We start from the raw sequence: 22,626 nt of genomic DNA on the forward strand, positions 1-22,626 counted from the left end.
AGATTTGAGAAAGATGGAGTGGACGAAGTGAGGACAATTCAATATTTGCTTTTACCTTATTGGCAACTGAGAGAGAATTTTAAAAGTGTTGAAACACAAGACAGACACAAAGAATCTCTGAAAGAAATAATATTTGAACTGTTCCATAGGGCATGAATATGCAGCATGAATGAGCAGTAGATATAGAAAAAGACTATGTCTGCGACATTATTGCTAAAACCAAAAAGAAAATATTATGAGGAAGCAGTGGGTCCACCTGAGACTTCTGAATATTAGCATTCATACACAAAATCTGAATTATCTGTCTACATTAGATGAAAATAAATTTGCTTGCATTTCAGCCTTTTATACTTTGTGCCTTTGCTCATTGTAACAAAAAGAATGATGGCAAAAATCATCATTTTAAACAGCACAATTTATTTGCCACATACTTTATGTTTGCTTAGCATTTTAGTTTACTTTCCAGAATTTCCTTCAGACTGCAAATGCTATCATAGTGGTGATGAGATTTAGGAAGAAATGGAAATTCACTTACACACCATTAAATTAAAGTCCTTTCTCTTTGTTTTCTGATTTTGCTTTAATAGTATTGTGCCCTTAAAGCTCAGTGATATAGCACTGTGTGTGCTTGTGTGTTTCCTACACACACACACACACCAGACACTGCAGTTTAGGGGTGTTTGCAGCAAGACACCAACAGTAAATCATACTGACCAACAGGGAGGAACCCTGACATGCAGACTTAAAGACCAGCTGGCAACAACCTGGAAACCACGAGTCACAAGGGCAAAATGTGCAATCTCTGACTGGTTGCAAACGTTTTGCAGGCGGTTGCTGACAGTTGCAGTGATGAAAGCGGTTACAAAAAGCTACATGGTGCTGCAGAGAAAACCGTCTTGTGACTGCTTTGGTTAGTAGCAGATTCAGGTGTTGCCTGTGGTTTGCATGAAACACACCAACTCTGAAAAGTGCAAAGATGAAGTTTGCATTTAAGGTGAATTTCCAGTCTACACCACATTTCTTTAAAAGTTTTTTAGAAAGTTTGACAACTTGCAACCAATTTCTCCTACAGCAACCTCCAACAACCACTCACCAACCAGTTGTAGAATGAATATACATTTTTTCCCTTGTGTAAAGTGGTTGCCACATGGTCTCTAGGCACAGGTGACTGGGGCCCAACTGGAGCTAAAACATGCATTTTGGCCCATCAACTGATGGTTAAAAAGATCTGAATTAAAATCATAAATGATCAAAAGTCTAAATAACTTCCCATGCATATAAGCAAAAGAGTGCTTATGAGATTAGCAAGCACAATTTTATTTATAAAAACTCTTGCATTTGGTTTGATTAAAACAGTCAGCCTAATACCAAATAGAAAAGTCTATTGTGGAGGCAACTCATGTCACTAACATCCTGTCAGATAAGTTTGAAGCATGGTTATAACAGAATAGGACCGAATTCATTAAGCTAAGAACTCTCAAAACTAATGAGGGGTCTAACGCTGAGTGGCATGTAGTTGGAATGCACCAATTAGACTAAAGTCTTTGAACCAGATTATTGTCAATTTACATGTCCTCACCTAATGTTCCACAGGCAAATTAATATATGTATGTGTGTGTGTTTATGTGTGTGAGTGATGATACAAATCTTAGTTAATGTTGTGCATTAAACTAACTGCATACAAGCACTGTAGTGATTAGGCTGACTTCTTCGTGAATGTATCATGTCAAGTTTGTCCTTGACAGCAGCTGAACTGTTAATTGCTTTTGACAACCTAACAAGTAAGAGTACTCTTATCAGAATGTTGTTATGTTTAGAAGAATAGCCATATTTTCACAAAGAGGTACTGACAGGATTGGAAATGAAAAAAAAAAAAGCTTTTTAACAGGAAATTTGTCATGCTTATTTATTATTTATGAGCCACCTATTTACCACACGGCGGTAATAAGATCTGTATTCCAGGTTATAAATAGATTTAACTAAAAGGGCTTATCATATGATAAAGAACAGGTGGGAAGTGTGTCAGTTAATGACAACATACACTGACATGACTTTGTGTTTACATTATTAATGAAAGACTCCTAGTGTTTCGCACCTCTGCTTTGTTTCAACATCATACGCCTGCTTTTTTCATAGTATGGTGCTAGATCAATTTGTAGTGCAACACGTTTCACCTATTCACTTTCAGCTGTCAATTTTTTGCTGAAAATAAACACACCAATTACAAATGCTCAACAGCACCTGCAGAACGTCAACAGATCAGTATGAAAATGTTTCTCGTTTTAAGATGGATGCATAAACTATATAATTCCTGCTTCCTGGAAAGCTTTCCCTTTCTCAAGAAGTAACTGACTGTTAAAACACCCTTTGTGTGTTTGATGAAGGCGATTGTACATGCTGTGGTGATGTTTCCTTCCATCTGTCTACTGTGAAACAGAGCCCGGGGCAACGCTGTCAGACGAGAGTGGTTTGCTTGGCTGTATACTGTACAGTCGGCAGTATGCAATCCCAGTGTAAATTCATGCACATTTGTGCAGTCATTAATTTCTTTGCACACTAATTGTGAAAAATCCTTGATTGAAAAAAAGTGCACAGTGTTGATGATGATATAACTGCAAGAAAAAAATAGCTTTTTATAAAAATAACTAAAGATTAACATGTTGAAATGTTAACCTCTTCTGTAGTACTCACTGAGGATTCATTAATAAAGATATGCAACATTTGTTTAGCACATCATCTGACATTGGGATGGGCTTGACATCATGTTTGCCTTTGCATTGTGAAGGTCACTGAATTGATTTCAAATACATTTTTAGAGATTTCAGGGTTAATGCTGAATCTTTGTAAGGTCACAAAAAAGACTGGCCTTGGTGGCAACAAAAGGAAGTGAAAAATAAATTGTATGGATGTAATTAAAGGCTTGGAGGAGGAGTTTAAAAATCAGCTTCTTTCAATTTATAGCTTTTTCAACTCCCTATTGCATGTTTCCCAACACGAGATTCCAACCAGTGTCATCGAAACACATGGTGAGATCAGTGCTCACACATATTTCTCTTTCATCCACTATTTTTAAGGTGTGACAGGCACGAATAAGAATAACTGTTCCATGATCACTAAGGAGCGATTATTTGGCAATCTTCCTCCCCAGATGGCCAAATGCTTGATGTTCTTGTCACGTTCTGTTGCATTTTCCCTGCCTTGAATGGGCTGTGTACACAACCATTGTTTGATGAGTAAAATTGAAGGCAAGCCTTGTAAACTGTGGATGCCCCCTTGCCAAAGACATGGCACTGCAAAGACAATGTGTGCAGACATCTCTTTTGCACTCTTGAGACTTTACGCTCCTTAGTTCGAAGCTTAAGAGAAGCAAAAAAAAAAAGAAAAAGTACTGTAAGAAAAATAGAAAATTTTTGTTTTGGAAAGTGTAAAATGTGTTATAGCTCTTGATAGTTGCACTTGATAAACACTTCCTCACTGTTAAATCTTATCATCAACCAAATAATAATTAAGACTCCAGGAACATCAACATTTTCTGAGGGATATCTATATCTGCTATTTTGAGAGTCCTTGCATTTCACAAACAATCGTATCTGACAGAAAACATGTTTATTATTCCGTAACGGCCAAGTCTTCGAGTGCCATAAAATAGAAATTTATTACGCCTTTTTGATTTCCTTTAGTAAATGTAATCAAATTGGAATGAAATCTTCATAAAACCGAGTGCTTTTAAAAACACAAACTTAAATAATAGTCACCATCAATAAGCTTCCAACTACTTAACTCCATCCATTCATAAATCCATCAAGGACCAAGAAGCCCATTGAGACTTTGGTTAACCAAATGTAGACAGAATACATCTACTTGGATCGTTTTGGAAAAGTCACCTTTTTCTACAGTGGGGTTCTCAGCTCAATACTTCTGAATGCTAGTGGTCTGGTTCTGGGGCAAATTTAATAAGATAACACCTTAATAATTTAGTGTCCTCAAATTTGTAGAAACAAAGCCCTTTTCTCTTGACATTAAAGTAGGCTACTTCAGTGCACAAAGGGAAGTCCAGTGTGAGCTTCACTGATGTCTTTAGAGTCTCACTGCAAATGTAAGACATATTTGGATTTGCTTGAACACCAATTGCAAGCCAGGGCTTTATGCTCTTATGGGTGAATAGAAGCAAAGGTCTGCAGATAGCTTAAAAAATCCCAAGGATCTGGCATTCACTCCAAGTTCATCATACTGAGCTCTGAAATGCTTCAATAAAAAATTCCACTAAAGTCAGAAAGACAGCATCATCTGCAAAAAGCAAACATATTGATCCAAACATTACCAATATACTGATTCTCAAGACCACAGCTGAACTTAAAATTCTGGGCACACTGTCCTACACTAAAGTACCAGACTCCAACAGCTTTAATAATTTCTGGCCAAAATGTAACTTTAACATACGACTCCAACACAGAAAAGTACACATAAAATCGATGTAGTGGCAAAGGGGATAATACCTTAAGTCATTCAGGACAGCCTAAACAAATAAATAAGGAACCAAATCAAAACAAAGTGACCTAGGTCATACTATGCTATAACTGTATATTTGTTTAAATGTATTTTAGCCTATTTTTGAGTTTGATATATAATACAGTAAGTTGCTATTCTAACCATGTACTTCCATTCCAGAAGCCTTTCCCTTAATACGTTTGAAAATCTGCATGAGCATATGGTGTTTATGTTTGTAGGTTTCGGTTGAGTTGATAAAAATGTAATCAATGGAAACCAACATTTCTGAAATGACAATCTGTAAATTTGTAAAATAAAATAGTACTCACACAAAAATATCACATTTTTAAGTACAGTTACATTGCTATATCTGCTCCAGGTCACATAGACATGAAAGCGTGCTTATTTAAAGTGTAGACTTTTCTTCAAGAGGACTGAAAGAGCCAACAGCTGAGTTTTTTTTAGAATACTGGCAAGGAGGGAATCAGTGTGTTTAATCATAAGCAATAACATCTTTTCATCATATCGTTCAGCAAGACAAGATTTTACTGAATGCACACTGTTTACTTTAAGTGACCTTGGTGCAGAATTGGACTAGGTAAAATGTATTGCACAGTTATCAGCCTAATCAAAATTTCAAGGTGAGCTAAAGTATTGTGAGTATATGTGATTTTCAGTTTGACGTAATATAGGAGTAATCTGTGTTTAACAGGAAAAGATGTTATAAAATGGTTCAAACTCTTCATAAAATGCCTGTATAAAATCTCATAAAACAGAACATAAAATTTATTATTTACCACATCAACCACATTTCTGCACTCGTCTTGGTAAATAAGCCGTTAAAGGTGAAAAAAACAAAACAAATTAAAGTTCCAAGTGATTGTTTTGTCCTCAATACTGTGTGTAGTCTATGCAGACGCATGACTGTCTGTATGCATGTATATATGTAATAATAATACTGTATGTGTCATGATTTCTGTCTCCAACTAGCACCATTGAGCAGATAGCTCCCTTTAAAAGAAAAAAAACAATTCTATTGTGAGTTTGTTCATGGTCATTGTACATTGTAACTAAGTCTGCAAAATGATGATAGCTAATAAGTGGGTTCTTTTCTGCTTGACTGAGGCTTGACTCACAAACATGATCGGGAGCTCTCACTCAGTGGCTACACAGCTACACGGCTAGATCAGGGATGAAAACACTATGGAAGTGGTGCATATGAAAAATGTGTAAAAATGTGTAGCCCATGATTGAGTAGTTTGTAGATACAATAGCTTGTATCTATAAAAGCAATGACTTAAAGTAAATATTTCCTGTATGACTTTATCAGTCTCTCATATTATTGGGGAGGATTCTTGGCTCATTCTTCTTTACAGAGTTGCTTCAATAAATTAAATTTTGAGGACTTTATCCGGTGTTCTCCAAAGGCCTCATCCCAGCACTTCAGCCAAGTAGCTCAAAACTTCGACTGGGCCACAGGAACAGGAACAGTTGTGGTTGTAAAGGAAGTCTATGGGAAAACTGCTTCTTGTCTTATCATCTGGGGTCATATTGATTAAAAATATAATAATAATAGCAGTAATAATAAATAAATACTGAGCAGAACTGAGTTCATGTTATTGGTGTGGCCCTCTACAACAGTCCCATTTTTTCATGTGGCCCACTGGGAAAATTAATTGCCCAACACAGCTCTAGAGGATTGTGATACTATAATATAATCCCAAGGTGTTCGTGCATCCATCATCTCACCTAACCTAGGATATTCACTTGTATCTATGAAGATAAATCACTAGTGCTTTATTCTTCTGGGTTTGCACCACTGCAAACATGCAAACTTACTGTAAATGCAAATACAAACAAAGTTGGTTTCATAATAAATATTTAAAGCAAAGAATGCAATCTATAGTTTACTAAGATTTTTGTCACACAAACTCTTTTTATAATGATGGCAAGACATATGATAATATTTGACTGAATAACAGACAACATATAAAAGTTAATTAACAACAGAACAAATATATAAGTGATTAGTGCCTAATAACCTAAAATTACCTGCTTTGTAAATCCAATAGACTAATTTCCGTGAAGTTCAAAAGGAAAAGAATCACAGAGGTGATCAGTGATCTTAGACATAGATAAATAAGCTGTTCTAATGGTAGGTTTGTATATATGTATATAAACTGTATGCACAAATGTAATGTGAATATTTCCTTTGTTGGATTTTTCATTTGTGGATACCTTTAAAACTGCCCCAGACAATTTGTAAGCAGAAATGATAAAGACTCTGTCATACAACATTTAAGAATTTTTAAAAAATATAAATGTATTATATATATTATTTTATATAAAGATATTCTTTGATCGAGAGTATTACAACTGCATTTATTAAAAGATTTAATGGTGAATAAAAAGGAAAATAGTTAATTTAGCAATGCATTGACCTAACGTATTAAATAACCACCAAATTAAGCTCTTTCATTCTTGACTAATGTGATTACTGTCATTGTCATGTACCCTGTTGCACTTATGATTCTCTCATCTTTGGGCTGTCAGTGCATGTAGTCCTTGTCCTCCACTTGCTTCCTCCTTTTTCTGCTGGTTTGGTATTCTTTTTCACATTAACTTTAATGTCAAGCCTTTTCTTTCCTTTATGTCTCAGGAGACACAAAATTCACTGTCTTGGTTGCAGCCCAGGCCTTTTCTTCAAAGGGAACGCTTCGAAAAGGGTACAATTTGTAAATTCAACTTCAGATACTATTATTTTAACTAACTAAATAGCTTCTTCTTTGTTTAATAGCCATCCTTGTAAAATAATCTTGTTGTTTTTAGCTTGTTTGGTTGTTTTTACTATTATTTGTATTAAGTAATAAAATGTATGTCCTTATGGACCATGGATATCATGCTGTACAGAATTGATGGAGCATGACTGCAAATATCAGGTGCATAGTCATGTACAACAAAACTAGCTGCTGTAGCGCACTCTCAAGAATTAACGAAATCACAAGACTAGGTAACTGGGAACCAATTAACTATGTGGTGGATGCCGAGATACTGATTTTTATGTTTTCTATTTTCTTTCAGAGCGCTATAATTGACAGCATATACAGACATATACAAAAAGAACAAACTTTTCTTCAGTGCTGAGTTTTATTTTATTAATAAATGAAATCGTTAAACTTTACAATTCTCCCCAACTGTACTTACAGGATGTTCTTTCGGCTGAACAACTCTGAAAATAAAGTGCTATGGTACTGGAAGGAGGTATAAATAATTAACTGAAAATGATGCGCTGTACACACACCTTTGTCTGTTTTAGCTTACCAAATAACAGCAGGTGCAACAGCTTTATATAACCAAACAAATGTCCGTTTCTAGTATTCCCTCTTATATTTACTTCTCTCCATAATTTTGTTAGTAATTGCAATGTGTTGTTCATACTGAGGCAGCTGGCTCTACACTCTGGCTAGCTTTAGCTTTAGCCACTTTCCCTTTTCTCCATTCTGGGTATTCTCAGTTGGTCAATAGTGATTTAAATGTGTTATTTGGTTTGTTGTTACAGATATTTTTGTGGTGGTTCCACCACTGTTTACTTTGGCTTGTTTTGAATCGCCCTCACTCACAGTAAAAAACTTGCTAACTGCCACAGCTGCACGCTAACAACATGATAGCATGTGACTGCGACAGCTATTTGCTCGTGCCTGTGTTGCCTATCCTTAAAAGCTCAAATGTAAGACTAACTGGCCAGTCACCATCTGGGCTCAGCATGCTAAAATCAGCACACTCCAGTCTAGATCTTAAATATGTCTTGGTGTGGTCACTAAAGGTGAAAGAAAGAAAGAAATGAATGACATACTACTTTTTATATATGCATTGTGTTTCACAACAAAAGTTAAACACAATGCAGACAGAGACAAAGAATAAAAAGCAAACAAATGAAATCAAATAAAGGGAATATCAATCATATAAGAGCGATTTATAAGATGTCAACATGATCGACAGGTCGTAAAATTGCCATAGGTAAAAATGAAATTCAGTTTTATTGCATCTTTGTGTGTGTGTGTGTGTGTGTGTTTATTTTCTTACTGCATATATATTTTATAATGTAAAAACCCAAACAAGCAGAGACATTTCCTTCTATATACATTTCTCTGTTAACGCCACAAGGACTCCAAGCTTTATAAGTCCTAATCAAAACTGGATAACCAAAAGCTTTCAAGCCAGAACTGCGCTTAATCCTGCCCCTCTTACCACTCTCTTGGTTTTGTGTGTGTGGGCACAGACTGAGTTACAACAGAATTTCCTTTTTCCCCGTAAGCTGCCTAGCAGGCCTCAGTGGTGGAAGGAATATAACTAGTATGGTCATTTTAAAGAAAACACCATTCCACAATGGTCATCCACTTCCACCTTTTCCCTGGTCTGACTAATGAACAAGCAGATGGTGCACAACAACTCTGACAACTTTCCTACTCTAAACACTGACCCCATTTTGTTAGCATTCTCTGGGAACCTATACTGTAGCTCTGTTGAGTCCTAGACACAAATACACTGTAAAATCTTCACCAGAAAGCTGTATTTTTGTAGCTTCTGGCATCATTTCTGTTATTGAAATGCTAGGAGGAAATTGTAAACATGGCAGTAGAATCCTGTGCATATCAATGAATAAAGTCAGTTTGATGTTTTTCCTCAATGCATCGCACATGTCTAGCTGGTCAGCAACCCTTTGTTGGGATATTCAAAACCAAGAGCAACTCATTAATGTCATTTTCAGACATACAAATCTCTTTAGCTCAGTGGTTCCCAAACTTTTTTTTCCTAGTTCTGTTTCTAACTAACAGTAACATTATACAGGGTCTTTTATACAGTAACTTTACTGTATAAAGAGCTAACATCTCCAAAATGTCAGGAGTAGTTAGTCATTACAAGAAGTGTTTGTGAACTAAAAGTCCAGAATGTGGGAGACTGTTTGTCCGTGATTTGGACAGCCCAGCGCCTGCTCCTGACGCAGGGGAAACTATTTCTGCAGGGGAGATCTACCTTCGCACTTGTGCAGGTGAAGCAGGTTCTGCTTTGCGTTTGTGTGGGAGCCCCGTCAAAAACCTGTCCATTATGCTAGCAGTGTCCAAGCATTTTTATTTATTTATTTTTTATTCATACCGCACCCCCTTGCAATGGCTCGCCCCACACTTTGGGAACCTCTACTTTAGCTGCAATTTCTAAGATGTTTAAAGATTAAAAGCAACATGTTAGGTGAAGGGATTGGTGTCACAATTATATGACATCCCTGTAGAACCCATCTAGAGCTTTATCTAGGACCGCTGGTTTTATTCTTTTGTTTCTGGTGATATATTTTCTATTTCATAATTTTAAGGACATTAAAAGGCAAAGTTTTACCATTTGCAATGAGCTTTTTCAGCATTTCCTTGGCTCCTACGGTTACACTTCATAGTAATAGGAACAGTTGTTGCAGTCTTATGGCATCTATCTCAGATGTTGGAGGCTCCTAATGATCCTATAAGACTACCCTGCACACTGCAAAATGATACCAACATATGTTTACTCTCTTTCCTTTTGTGGTGTCTGGTACCAGCAGTGGTAGGCAGACATAATATCAAACGATAAAATAGTCTCTTTTTTGCAGAGAGTTAACTTTCTAATGCCCACATATTTTTTATGTGGGTTACAATAAAGTAAGACATTTGCAATCTTAAACAGCTCAACTGGCTGAACAGGAGGCAAATATAGAAATCTTGCAGGTTAGATAAGAATCACCTGAAACCTTAAGAGTGTCCATTGGTTGAGCTTTAAAAAAAAAAAAAAAATTTTATTAGCAAAGTTATAACCTCTTCTCCACACAGCAGAGTGATTAAGGCCGTGGAGCTTAACAGATGGTATAGTCTTGGTAAAAAAGAACATGGTTGATTCTATTTTTCCTTACACTATTTATCTCCATTCTGGCAATTTGTCTTTGTTATTGCCCTTCTGTGTGTTTCATAACACTTTCATTTTGAAAGATCTCTGTTTTGCCAAATTACTGCCATGCCAGATATATTATAGATGCTTCACTTGAGATGTCTTTCTTGTAATGTAATTGCGACTAAAATTATAATAGGTTGGATATGTTAAACAAGTCAAACTGGAATGACTGAGCTTGATCCTTAGACCTTGTTGTTTAATGTAATCTGTGTGAATAGATATAGCCTAAAAGGGATTTTTTTTTAAAGCTATCAACATTAGTTTGCCATGATATAATGGCAGGGAGGTAACAGAAGAGAAGTGGGAGAGGAGTGAATGGTGACAGAATAGAGGAAGGGCAGCACCCTGAATGCCATTGAAAGGACATTGATGAGTAAATGAATAAAATCTGTGTGCACCAATGGCATTTATAGATTGTTATTGTGTGAGACAACATCTTGTTTCAGGGCCACTTCTGCTTTCTGTATTGTATTGCTTTTATTTGTAGGAGGTGATGGTATGCCCTGTAATTAAAGTTTCAGAGCAAAATGAAATGTAGTGTGAAATGGCACTAAGAATATATATACTAATTAAATATTACGTAAGCCCGGTGACCTGCACCAATAATGCTCTTAACTTTGTAAGTATTACACTGTCATGTGTTCTTCAGTATTCAGTATGTGACGATCATTTTCCAGGAAAGCAGAGGCAAACTTGGCATTCAGAACATGTAAGGTGAGAAAAAATGCTCATTTATATGTGAAATTTGACATAAACTATGAATCAGTCAGAAGAATTGGGTCATTATAAGGAAGCAGACTATATGTCTGTGAAGGTTCTTAGTCATCCAGGTCATCGTAGTCAAAGGAGCTTGCAAAGAAAAGCGTCTGGACTTCTTTAAGTTACTTGAAGAAGTCCAGACACTTTTCTTTGCAAGCTCCTTTGACATAGAAACTATAGCTCCCATGGTCTTTTTTTTTCTTGTAAAAGTTTGTGTGAGATTAAACCTCGCACCATCCAATCGCCAGGTGGAATACATGATGTAACCCTGGAAGTAATAAAAACAATCTTGTTTATTATGGAGCTTATGAATCTTTAACCTACTTTTTTTGGCATTCTAAGACCTGGTAAGTCATTGTTAGTATGCTGTTTTTTAAATGACTTAAAACAGTAATTTCTTGCAGTATGATTTTAACACTAGGCTTGTTCGGTCTCTGTTGGGATGGAAAGTGCAAAACAAAATTGGAGCAGTGGTTTTGGTTAACCTTTAAAATAATTAAAAACAACAGGCTGCTTTTAACTGACAAAGGACTGTAATGTTGTTGTTGTTTTGGTTTTTTTTTTCATTTTTTGCAAAATATGCAGACTACTGGCCTGTAACCAAAAAGAAAAAAAAACAAAACAACAAAAAGCCACACTTGAAACAAAATATTAAGCTAAAGAACCCTTTTATTCACTGTAGCTGTGTTCTGGTAATGAACAGAACACATTATCTATCTAGTGTCTTTATTCTGCTGTTCTGTTCATACATATTTGTAACAGCAGCAAACTGTTAAACATATCATCTGTCAATATGATTGCGAGAGCCTCATGTCACGCTGGATGAGAGCTTTAAACAATATATTTTAGACTCTCTTCAAGCAAATACTTGTGTTTTTGTGCAGTGGTTTCATCATTAGTCATTACTAGTTAGACAAAGCTAAATCTTCCCCTTACAAATACAGTGCTGTACACGTCACGTGATTTCAAATCAAAGCATCTGCTGCCCCGTGGTGTGGACAGGTGTAAAAAAAAAAAAATAATTAACTTTAGGGAGTGGAAAAGCAAAATATTTAATATTATTCAAATACATCTCCTTGCTGTCAGTGAATAGTAACTTCCTGTAGAGCTGTCTGTGTCAGTCCATCAATTACATTCACAATCTAACTGGAGCTCAATCAAGTGCAGTCTTGGTAAGGTGAATTTGTCTGTCCCCAGTATGTGTCCATCAAAAGGAAAATGTTGTATTGATTTCATGTCTGGAGATTCTACAAGCTGCAGCTGGAAGTGACAGTCAGTGACTCAGCTCTGTTCTGGTGACAGACAAAAGCTAAAAGAGAAACAGCTTTGAAGGTGCAGGAAGAAACTATCAAGCAGATGTTTATTGTAAAGACAGAAAATAATTTCTTCTTGACAATGTCATGCAAGCAATAGGTGCCAAGTAGCGCAGCATCGGTGAACTCATAACTATGTTATTTCTGATAAGAAGAATGACAGCATTATGCCAAGTTTGTGGCAGTTTGCCAACTGCTGATGCCAAGACAGCAGCTCTGTGTAAATTCAAATTAATCTTCTTGCCAAGTAATTGCAAAAAAAGCTAAGAATAATGAAAATGGTAGTATCAGTTTTGTCCCGTTCTTTTGTGCTTGGTATTCTGCCATCCATGTTGCTTACTGACTGTTGATATTTACTTTTTATTGTTTTTTGTGTTTTGGCAGGTCAAACTTTTATAATGAGGGCAAATGGGGAAGCCAGAATATATAAACAGAGAAGCCAAGATTGTGTTTTGAAGTTAAATGCAAAATATTTGTTGCCAAAAAGAAATGATAACGCTTACTCAGAAAAGTAATTTTCTATATCATGATGCTTATGGAGGATGGGACTCGCCAAATTCAAAAAACAAAAAAAGACTAAATAAATGAGTGGAGCCTAACCCAGCTCTTAAAGGGCCATATTAAAAATGAACAAACAATATATGAATATATAAATGAATAAATGGATAGAAAAAAAAATAGGCTGAATGAATAAATAAACAAATAAACAAATAAAAGACAACTGGTGAAACAGATAAAGGCAGAATAAGTAGGTTGAAAAACACATAAAATAATAAATTGGTTGCGCAAACAAAAAGTGGCTTGTTTGATCGGTTTTCTAGAAGAACAACTTTTCTCTCTTAAAAGCGAACATGGCAGAAAAGCTTAGGTTTGCTAAGTTTGAATGAACAAGACCTGGGCATCCTGCAGTTATTGAGTTAACCACAAACTCCTCTGTATATATCAGAGCATTGTAGAGTCAAATGAGAGGCCATCTGTCTGACAGCTAAAGCTTGGTCCAAACTGGGTTTTGCAGCAGGACAATGGTCCCAAATACACCAGTAAATTTAAAGCAGACTGGCCGAGAAAGAAAAGAATTAAAGCGTTGGAATGGCCCACACCTCAACCTGATTGAAATGTTGTTGCGGGACCTTAAGAGAGCTGTGGATGAGCAAATGTCAACCAAACTCAATGTACTGAAACAATGATGTGCAAAGAAGATTGGCTCAAAATTACTGCACAACCATATGAGAGACCAGCCCGCTCTCACTCCCGAGGCGTAACATGGCGACGTTTTGTCACGTCCCGCTGTGTTCCTGTGGAACGCAAAAGGAGACCTTTGGCGTTCTTATGGACCGCGGCGGGTTATGGCTGAAATCCAGTGCAATGACGCTCCCGCGGTAATAGACGTTCCAGCCCTGTATTCCAGCCCTAAACCTAACCTTATCCCTAGCCCTAACCATAACCTTATTCGTGACCTTAACCGGGACTTTAATGACGTTAAATAGCGTGTTTCTAAGCGATTTGAAGAAAAAGAGCGCACATGTGTAGATTGAGTCCAAACGGTTGTCATATTTCCTCATTTTTCCGAGGTCGTCATTTAGGAACGTGGTGGGTAGCCGAAAACGTAATATGTTGACGATTTGTCACCTAGCGTAAAATGTTACGCTTTGGGAGTGAGAACGTGTTGGGAGAGACTGATAAATCTAGCAGAAAACAGCTACTTCAGGCTAATGCTCTGACTCAGACTAAGATGGTTCTACAGGCTGTTGAGGGTTAAAAAAGTGAAGAAAAAAAAATCTGATGACATCCTCACGAGCACATGCAGCGTGTTTGCGAAAGACTAACAACTAACATATGCCATCCTCCCATCACGAGAAGCTAAAGTTGTTAACTAACTTCATCAACTTTGAGAAGTTGTTCCCCTGAAGAAATGTGAAGATGAGAAAGCCCCCCTCCCGTACAGGCACATTTCTGGATTGCTTTCTTTAACACCAAGAGACAATTCTTACAGACAGTTTATTTCACACTCCCCTACTGAGAAAGAGGGTTATCAAAGTGCCAAAACCAAAAATTCTGAATGTCTTGAAATCACATAACTAAACTTGCCTGATGCTGAAACTCCTCTAAGAAGTGAAGAATAAAATAAAAAAAAACAACAACAACTATTTTCTGTTCTGCTTTAAAAACAGATTGAAGACATTTTTTACGGAGGCAAAAGGGCTTGTGTTCAATGTTTATTAAAAAGCTCTTGAAGTCCCTCCCTCTATTTTGTCAAAGCAGGAGTACAATTCTCCTTCAATTTTCTTATTTGGAGGCTTAAACAATTTTCTTTGAAGTGTCTCGTTTTTTGTTTTTTAAGGATGGCTTGTAACCATGGCTTCACAATGTTTTTTTTTTTTTTTTTTTGTGCCGCTAGATTTACATAAACAGCTCGCAGTCTGAAAAGTTTGCACAGATTCTGGCGAAAAGTAGCCTAAGGATGAGCGACAAAATGAAAGCCTCGAGGACCAGTGGGAGGTAGCGAAGGTGGGGGGTGGTGTGTATGTGTGTGTGTGTTTGTGTTTGTGTAGGGTGGTGTGGGGCAGGGGTGGGAGGTTGTTTGTGGTGAGGGCAAGCAGAAGGGTTAGGGAGTGGGGGGTATGGAGGGGGAGTTGCTGGGTAGCTGAGCTTTAGCCTGGCTGTGTTAGAGAGCAGCAAATCCGACTTGGTTGGTAAACAGAGGCTCCAGGGACACTTCTTTTGCATGCAGGCTGCTGCTGACTAGATGGAAGCCCTCTGTGATTCTAATAGAGTAAGCTCATAGAAACCACTATAGAAAATTCAAATAAGGCTGTTTGCCAGCACTACAACACAGACTTTCACTGAAACACATCAGTGCTGAAAACGACACAACCCGCAAGTAGAAAAATATGCTTTTACTTCTGAGCGCTCAGTCTACACATCATTTTCTGAAGAAGAACTCAGTCTTAGCTTACAGTATCATAAAGGCATTATCTCTCTTTAACTTTCACTGGGCTAGTTTAAAGAAACTATGGCTCCTTTCAACTGCACGCGGCAGCTAACAAACTAATTTTAGGGTTTTGATTTTCTAAGGGGAATTAAAAACGTTTTTGAACTTCTCAAATGATATGTTACGTTATTTTTCATTTAATATTTTTTATTTATTAATTTTCGCCCTTGGACAGTTTGTTAAAAGCTGACTTTGACTGGGATGCCAACGACTTGCACTCTCATTGAGGTTTATAATATGCGTCACGGAGCTAGAATTTTAATTCATTTTACTGTGAACTTAGAAAGTGTAAGCATTCGCAAATCAGCAGGCCCCAATTTTACACAGCAGTGACATCACAAATTCAGAGGTTCTGCCTCTGATGTGTAGCTTTAGGAAAGACTGATGCAAGTCCGGAGACATCACACAAAATGTCCTGGGACACTGAAATGATCTATAAATACTTAAAGAGTCTGTCATTACCTTTTAATAAGCCATTTTACTTGGTCTATTCTTCCATGGACCAGCAGTCTGTGTACAGTATGGGCAATCTCCTTTTCTTTCCTCTGCTTTCCTTTCCTTTCTTTTCCTTTAGAGGGAAGCACCTGTAATTTGTCTTCATCAACTGTTATGGACATCCTCAGGAACAAAACCCAGACCCGAAAAGTATCAAATCAACAGCACATTTTTCAGAAAATGGCAGATCCAATTTTATACATGTCCCCGAGGCTTCCCTCTAACTGTTGGTGTGCTGACCCTTCACTCATTTGACGTTGCTTCTCACGGCCTAGCAGAAGCTTTTTAAGATTGTTTCTGTCTTTTACAACCTGTGAGATGGGCCTCAGCTGGAAAAAATGCTAACAAGGTGTCCTATTGATGTACTGTACAACATCTCGAAGACATGCAAACCTGCTCGGCCAAATTGCAAATAATGCGCATCAGACAAAAGAGATGGAGTATTTCACCGTTTTGACATCTAGCAAGATAGCGCTGTCTTGTTTGTCACGTAATGTGATGTGTGCTCTAAATGTTTTTTGGATCTCCAAAGCGCTTAGTGCATCACCTTTTCTTAGTGCATTACCTTTTCTTAGTACATTCCCCATCTGTATACTTCTATATATGTTTTCCAGTCTGAAGCGATGACAGGGTTTAAATCAGCGGTTGATAATATAAGAAGGGTATCACAATACACTGTGATATACTCGATTTACTGACCACGAATCAGTATTTGAAATGTGAAAACCTCTCTCTCTCCCCCCCCCCCCGCCCACTATTTTGACATGTTCAATTTGCTCAACCAAGAGAGCTTTTGTCTTGCTGTAAGGCAAGGCAAGGCAAGTTTATTTGTATAGCACAATTCAACAACAAGGTGATTTAAAGTGCTTTACAGAGACATTATAAACAAAAACAAATAAAAAGCATGATTTAAAATTTATTAAAACAAGCAAACAAACAAACTAACTAATTAACAAACAAACAAACAAAACAGTATATAAAATCAAAACAGATAAAATCAGAACAGTAGATAAAATCAGTAGTTAAAATGTAAGTTTTGAAATTTAAGCTTAAGTGCGGATTTGGTGCTTTATTCAAATGCAGCTGAGAACAGGTGAGTCTTCAACCTGGATTTAAATAAACTGAGTGTTTCAGCTGATCTGAGGCTTTCTGGGAGTTTGTTCCAGGTATAAGGAGCATAAAAGCTGAATGCAGCTTCTCCGTGTCTGGTTCTGACTCTGGGAACTGATAAAAGACCGGATCCAGATGACCTGAGGGATCTGGAAGGTTCATACTGTAGATCAACTAACTGTCTTCTGTCGGACCCATGAAATATGTAAGACCCCTTTTAATCCTTCACATATCAATTGTTTGATCATATTTTTTCTTGCGGTGGAAACATACGTATTTATTTGCCTATGGGGTAAGTTTGGTATTACTGTGGATAAAGTCAGAACAACCCACCCTTTAAACCATATTTCATATTTTTTTTATACAAAAACAATAGGATGGAAATAAAGGGTGGTTTGGTAAAAGAAGCTTTTATTCCTGCAAGTCAACTGCTATTGCAGTCTACTTCTTAACAATGAGACACCAAGATTTGTTCATTACTTTTAATATGATTTAGTTGGTAGCAAATGCACAAATGTCAATATATTTATGAATAATTCATATAACTTGTGGAAATAGCAGAGATAATATCCAAATATCACTTAAAGCATCAGGACCTTGAATTTAAATATACATCATTTAAATACATCATGGTACTTGAATGCACTATGTGCTAGAATTATGTTAAAAAAACAAATCGGTGTTGAAATGAACATCCTTTTGGCTGTGCTCCTGGGTGGTTAAAATCATATACCGGTTATTTGCATAGCTTATCTAATCATTGATCGGTCACATATATTATTCTTATTTTAGCGTCTTTGCATTATGTCTCACAATTAATTAAAATAAACCAATGTGAATTAGGCCACATTTACTGTTACTGTTAAGTAGGCCACTGCAACATTTTTCATGGTAGTTGAAATTGATTAGCACTTGCTCAATTGCCTCCCACATTGATATTCTATCTGAAAATCTTACAACTGCATAAACAAACAAGGTTTTCCACTGACACTAAAAACACATTGCTGCTACTTTCATTGGAATACTTTATGGGTGTGAGCCAAGAGTGGTATCAAACAATATGGATTGGATCCACTCAACATACAGCAAACTGTCAGGCTCAAATGATAAAACCAGACTGAAATTGGCCTGTGTGCAAAGGCTTGCTGAGGGCAAGGATTATAAAGGTTTTTCACCCACCACCTTGCCCTTATATTGATTGAAGAATAACTAGGAGATTTATCAACACAAAATGTTTGACAGGGAGTTCAGTAACACTTAGGATTAAGTTGCAGTGACTAGGGTGGAATAAAAATGCCACTACAGCACAGATTTAGGGATGGACAGCTGGGTCAGTCGTCTCTGTACAGACTGTACATATTTAATACATATGCCTGTGCCTGTTTTATCTGAGGTGAAATCTGTGAAGCAACATTCTAACCATCTAATCTTGATTAAATGATCGGGATGGTAAGAAACTTGAAGGATTAGTTTTACATGGACTCAAATAGTTCCTACATTGTTAAATTTCGATACTGTTTCTGTTTTGGTCTATTCTGAGTTGAATTTTTTGTGATAGAAAGTACACGCAACTGTTGGAAAGACGTTCCACTACTCCTAATCTTAAACTAGAAGTAGGTTCCATAGATGCATTGGCAAAACATCAGAAGTTAGGGATGTGCGTGACGAGTTGAATAAATATTTAATAATAAAAAAATATTTGCTAATCGACTACAGAGATACTAGTAGGTATTATTGTTATTGTATTGATGTACCACAGTAAATACTGGTTCGTGACTGCTGGTCACTACCTGGAGATGCAGCCCTGGCAGAGAATTCTGCAGTATTTTTATGTAAAAAAATAAGCAGTCGTATGTCGGCTTTGTCAGGATAAAATGGAATGCAACCAAGCGTATTTTGCACCAGGATGTGGACACTACCATAGAAGAAACACTGTGTGTGTTCGTGCAACCTCATGACTCATTTCAGGGAGATTTAAAAGATGATATGATTAATAAGTAACAGGATTAATGGTTTCATATAGCTCCTAAAATACACTTGAAATAGCGTTTACCTTCATATATTTAAAGTGTGCTCAGTTTAACTGTCTTCTGAGGGTTTTCTGTCTTTTAGACCAGCAGACTAGTTAAATTTTTTGTTCTCTTGTTTAAACAATTAGCAAGTTTCTTGCCAGGGACATGCCGATCACAAATCAGAGTCATGTTTTTCAAGGCTCTTAGCTTCACAAAAGGGACAGCTCGTGATGACAAACACATTTCAAAGAGACATAATTCTCCATTTTTTAATGTACAGCCCCATTCATCACAAGAAACCTGCATATCGATATGCATTCTACACTTGTCTAAACCCCCGAGTGCTATATATTTTTTGAAAATTTAAGTCGCTTGAAAAATCTTTTTCTATCTCATTGGTCGACGCAGATACTTATCACTGAGAGAACATTTACACCCCATCTGTTTAACTCAGCAATGTTATCTTTATGGAAAGCAGACTGTGAGCCAAGCACATGTGGAATGAGATAGGAGACGGATACAAGAAGATGGGAGACAACACAGTGCACTGAGCATTGAAGCAAGAAGGCTGCAAGGGAGTATGTCAAGAAATCAAAGCCCAGACAAGTTGAAGGGGTGAGGATTCAGATGCACAAACATGCGTTGTGTTTTTCTAAGACCTGGAGGTGGAAGAGCAGAGTTCAAATCAAATTCCACTTAGCTGTTGTTAAACGTGGGCCAGCTCTCACTGTTTTTTACAACAGCTATGCCCCAAACTGGAAAGTTCTCGCCCGTAACTGACCCGCTTATGTAAACTTGCAAGGTTAACAGCAAAGGCATTTACAAATTTGTACTCCCTTCAAAGAAAACAAAAATATTATTGTTTCAAGATTTTCAAGCAAAGACAGTTTTTTAAATAACCATGGTATTTTAAGGCATCATCGCTTAGCATGTCAGAGAGTTGACGCCTTTTATTAGGAAATATTTCTTTCACAGATCAACAAAACAAGAAAAACAAACAAATGAAAAAAGCCTTAACATTTTTGTTTTCTGTTTGTTAAGATTATTATTTTGTCTGATGTATTTTTATCAAGTTCGGATCGGAGTTTGATGATTACCTTTATGTATCGTTAAGGATATTTTTGAGGGCTCTATTCTTTAATATAATCTTATTGTAATTTCCAGAAGTTTGACGCCATCATTGGCATAAATCCTGGTGAACGTGGGATATTATAAATCCTATATTATCCCACGTTCACCCCACTGCCACCAGAGTCATAGTAAAACACTACAGCTTGCCATATGGGATTTTTGCTGGAGTTGATCAGCAGCACCGATGCCAATGATCGCTGCAGTATTTAAATCAAACACCTACACTATTGTTGACTTTTCTCTTTCATGACTGAAAAATCATCTGCCAGAAGTACAATTTTCCAAACGTTGTCATTTCACTTATCAACATTTTCTTTTAAGCGTACGGATTTTTTCTTCCTTTTTCATGTGTCAACTTGATGACAGCCATTTTAATGTCTTTTATAAACATGTTTGATGACAGGCAAGTGCATGAAAGAAGCTGGAAGCTCTGGCTGTACTAGTCATTATTTTCAAGCTCTACCAAGGGTGAATCCTGAAGTGGCATAAAACAGTTTCACTGCGATATTTGATTAGTTTCTTTTAACTATATTATGAATATTGGAAATGTTTAATATCAGCATCACTGTCAGCTATGAGACTCACATATAGGAAACAATTATCAGAAAGCACATATAACAAAAAATGACTTAAGATAATTTGATATCTTGTGAGCCTTAGTTAATCAACACATTTTCTGGCTTGTGACCCCAAAGCTTGTTCCTATTTCCTTATATTTATAGAACATAATTAGACCTTGTGACACACTAATCAATCATTTATCACTGCTGCTCACAGATATCAAGATCTTTTTGATGGTTTGCTTGATAAAGGGGATGCGAAGGTCAGTTACTTTGTGAAGGGAACATCTACAATCAAGAGCCACAGACAAGTAACAGAGCTTGATGAAATGAAAGTTATCTTTTTAATTACACTGCACTTGCTTATCTCTGACGCCACAGAATCATGATCAGACATTTGGCTATCCTTGTTTTGTCCTTCACCCTCGTCAGTAAAAAAAATAAACAATATTTACAGTTTATCCTAAAACACTGAGAACTACTGAAGCAACACTCCTGTAATTTACACTGATGTTTTTTTAGGAGACAACTTGTCATATTTAACTGTGTAAAGAACAAAAAAGAAAAATCTCACAATATGTGATAGAATACAGTTGTAATAGGATTGACATTTTGCCTGCAGGAATTGTGTCAGCGACATCACAATCACAACTGTCGTTATCTCCAAGAATGGTTGTTCTTTTTCTTGGATAATATATTGTATCTTACTCTTGGTACGTGTTATTTACAGGTAGTCTATGTACTGTACTTTAACTTATCTTCAGTTTTATATCTTACTGCAATATTTGAAGGGTATTGCAAACTGAACATAAGCTCCATATATGACGCACAAGGACACCAGTCCAAAGGTTTTGCAACAAACAGCACTCTATCATGAGACTACACAGCACCTGCTGTGACCCAGATGTGCTGTAGCAGTTTTTTTACAGGGTGGCTGGCAAAGTGCTCCCTAAGGGACTTGGTGTACAGCTGTGACAGTGGCTACAGTGCATCTGCCTCATCAACAAATTTTAGCCTTTCTTTGCTTCTTTATATGCAGATGTGCAAGAGCTTGTCCGTGCACTTGCACATGCTCAAGTTTTACTCATATAATCCACATTTAGGAGTCCAGAAATGCGACGAGCTAGGAAAATCAAGACTGTACATCATCCTCTGAGTGCACTGTCTTACTCTGAGTAGCAGGTGGCTGCAGATTGGTGATTGCCTAAGTATAGACTTGAGCTACAATTGAGCAGCTATATAATCTTATTATTATACTATAATAGTATACATTGACCACAATGCTATTTTTGCATATATTTAGATCAGTTTAACCTTTTCCTATTTTTGTCTGGTATATTGGTATATTTTCTTGTACTCTCTGAATTTTTTCACTGTTGTTGAAGTTGTATATGAAACATAAACTAACTGACATATTATGCAATGTTTTTTTTAGCAAATTTGTGAAACAAGTTCTACCAGTTGCTGATTGTTTTTCATGAAAATGTGGTCATCCTTGTAGGGTGCCTGCACCATCCAGTATTTGCACACATTTTCAAAATATCTAAGTCAGTTAGTTACAGGAATTTACCAGCATATTTTAAGGTGTTGGATTTTCAAAATAAAAGCCCTATATTGATATATCTTTATCTACACCACATTGTCTGTTTCACCACAACCATCAAACTCCAAACTCTGGTAGGTGCGCTCTGTGTAAAGTGTCTGCAAAAAATGAGCCTTTCTTGCCTTCAGAAATGAATGATTATAAAACTCAAAATGAAATTTGTAAAATTTTGTTTAGAAGGAACAACATT

The sequence above is a fragment of the Neolamprologus brichardi genome, chromosome 2, assembly GCF_056152115.1.
Source record: "Neolamprologus brichardi isolate AB-2024 chromosome 2, ASM5615211v1, whole genome shotgun sequence".
Lineage (NCBI taxonomy): Eukaryota > Metazoa > Chordata > Actinopteri > Cichliformes > Cichlidae > Neolamprologus > Neolamprologus brichardi.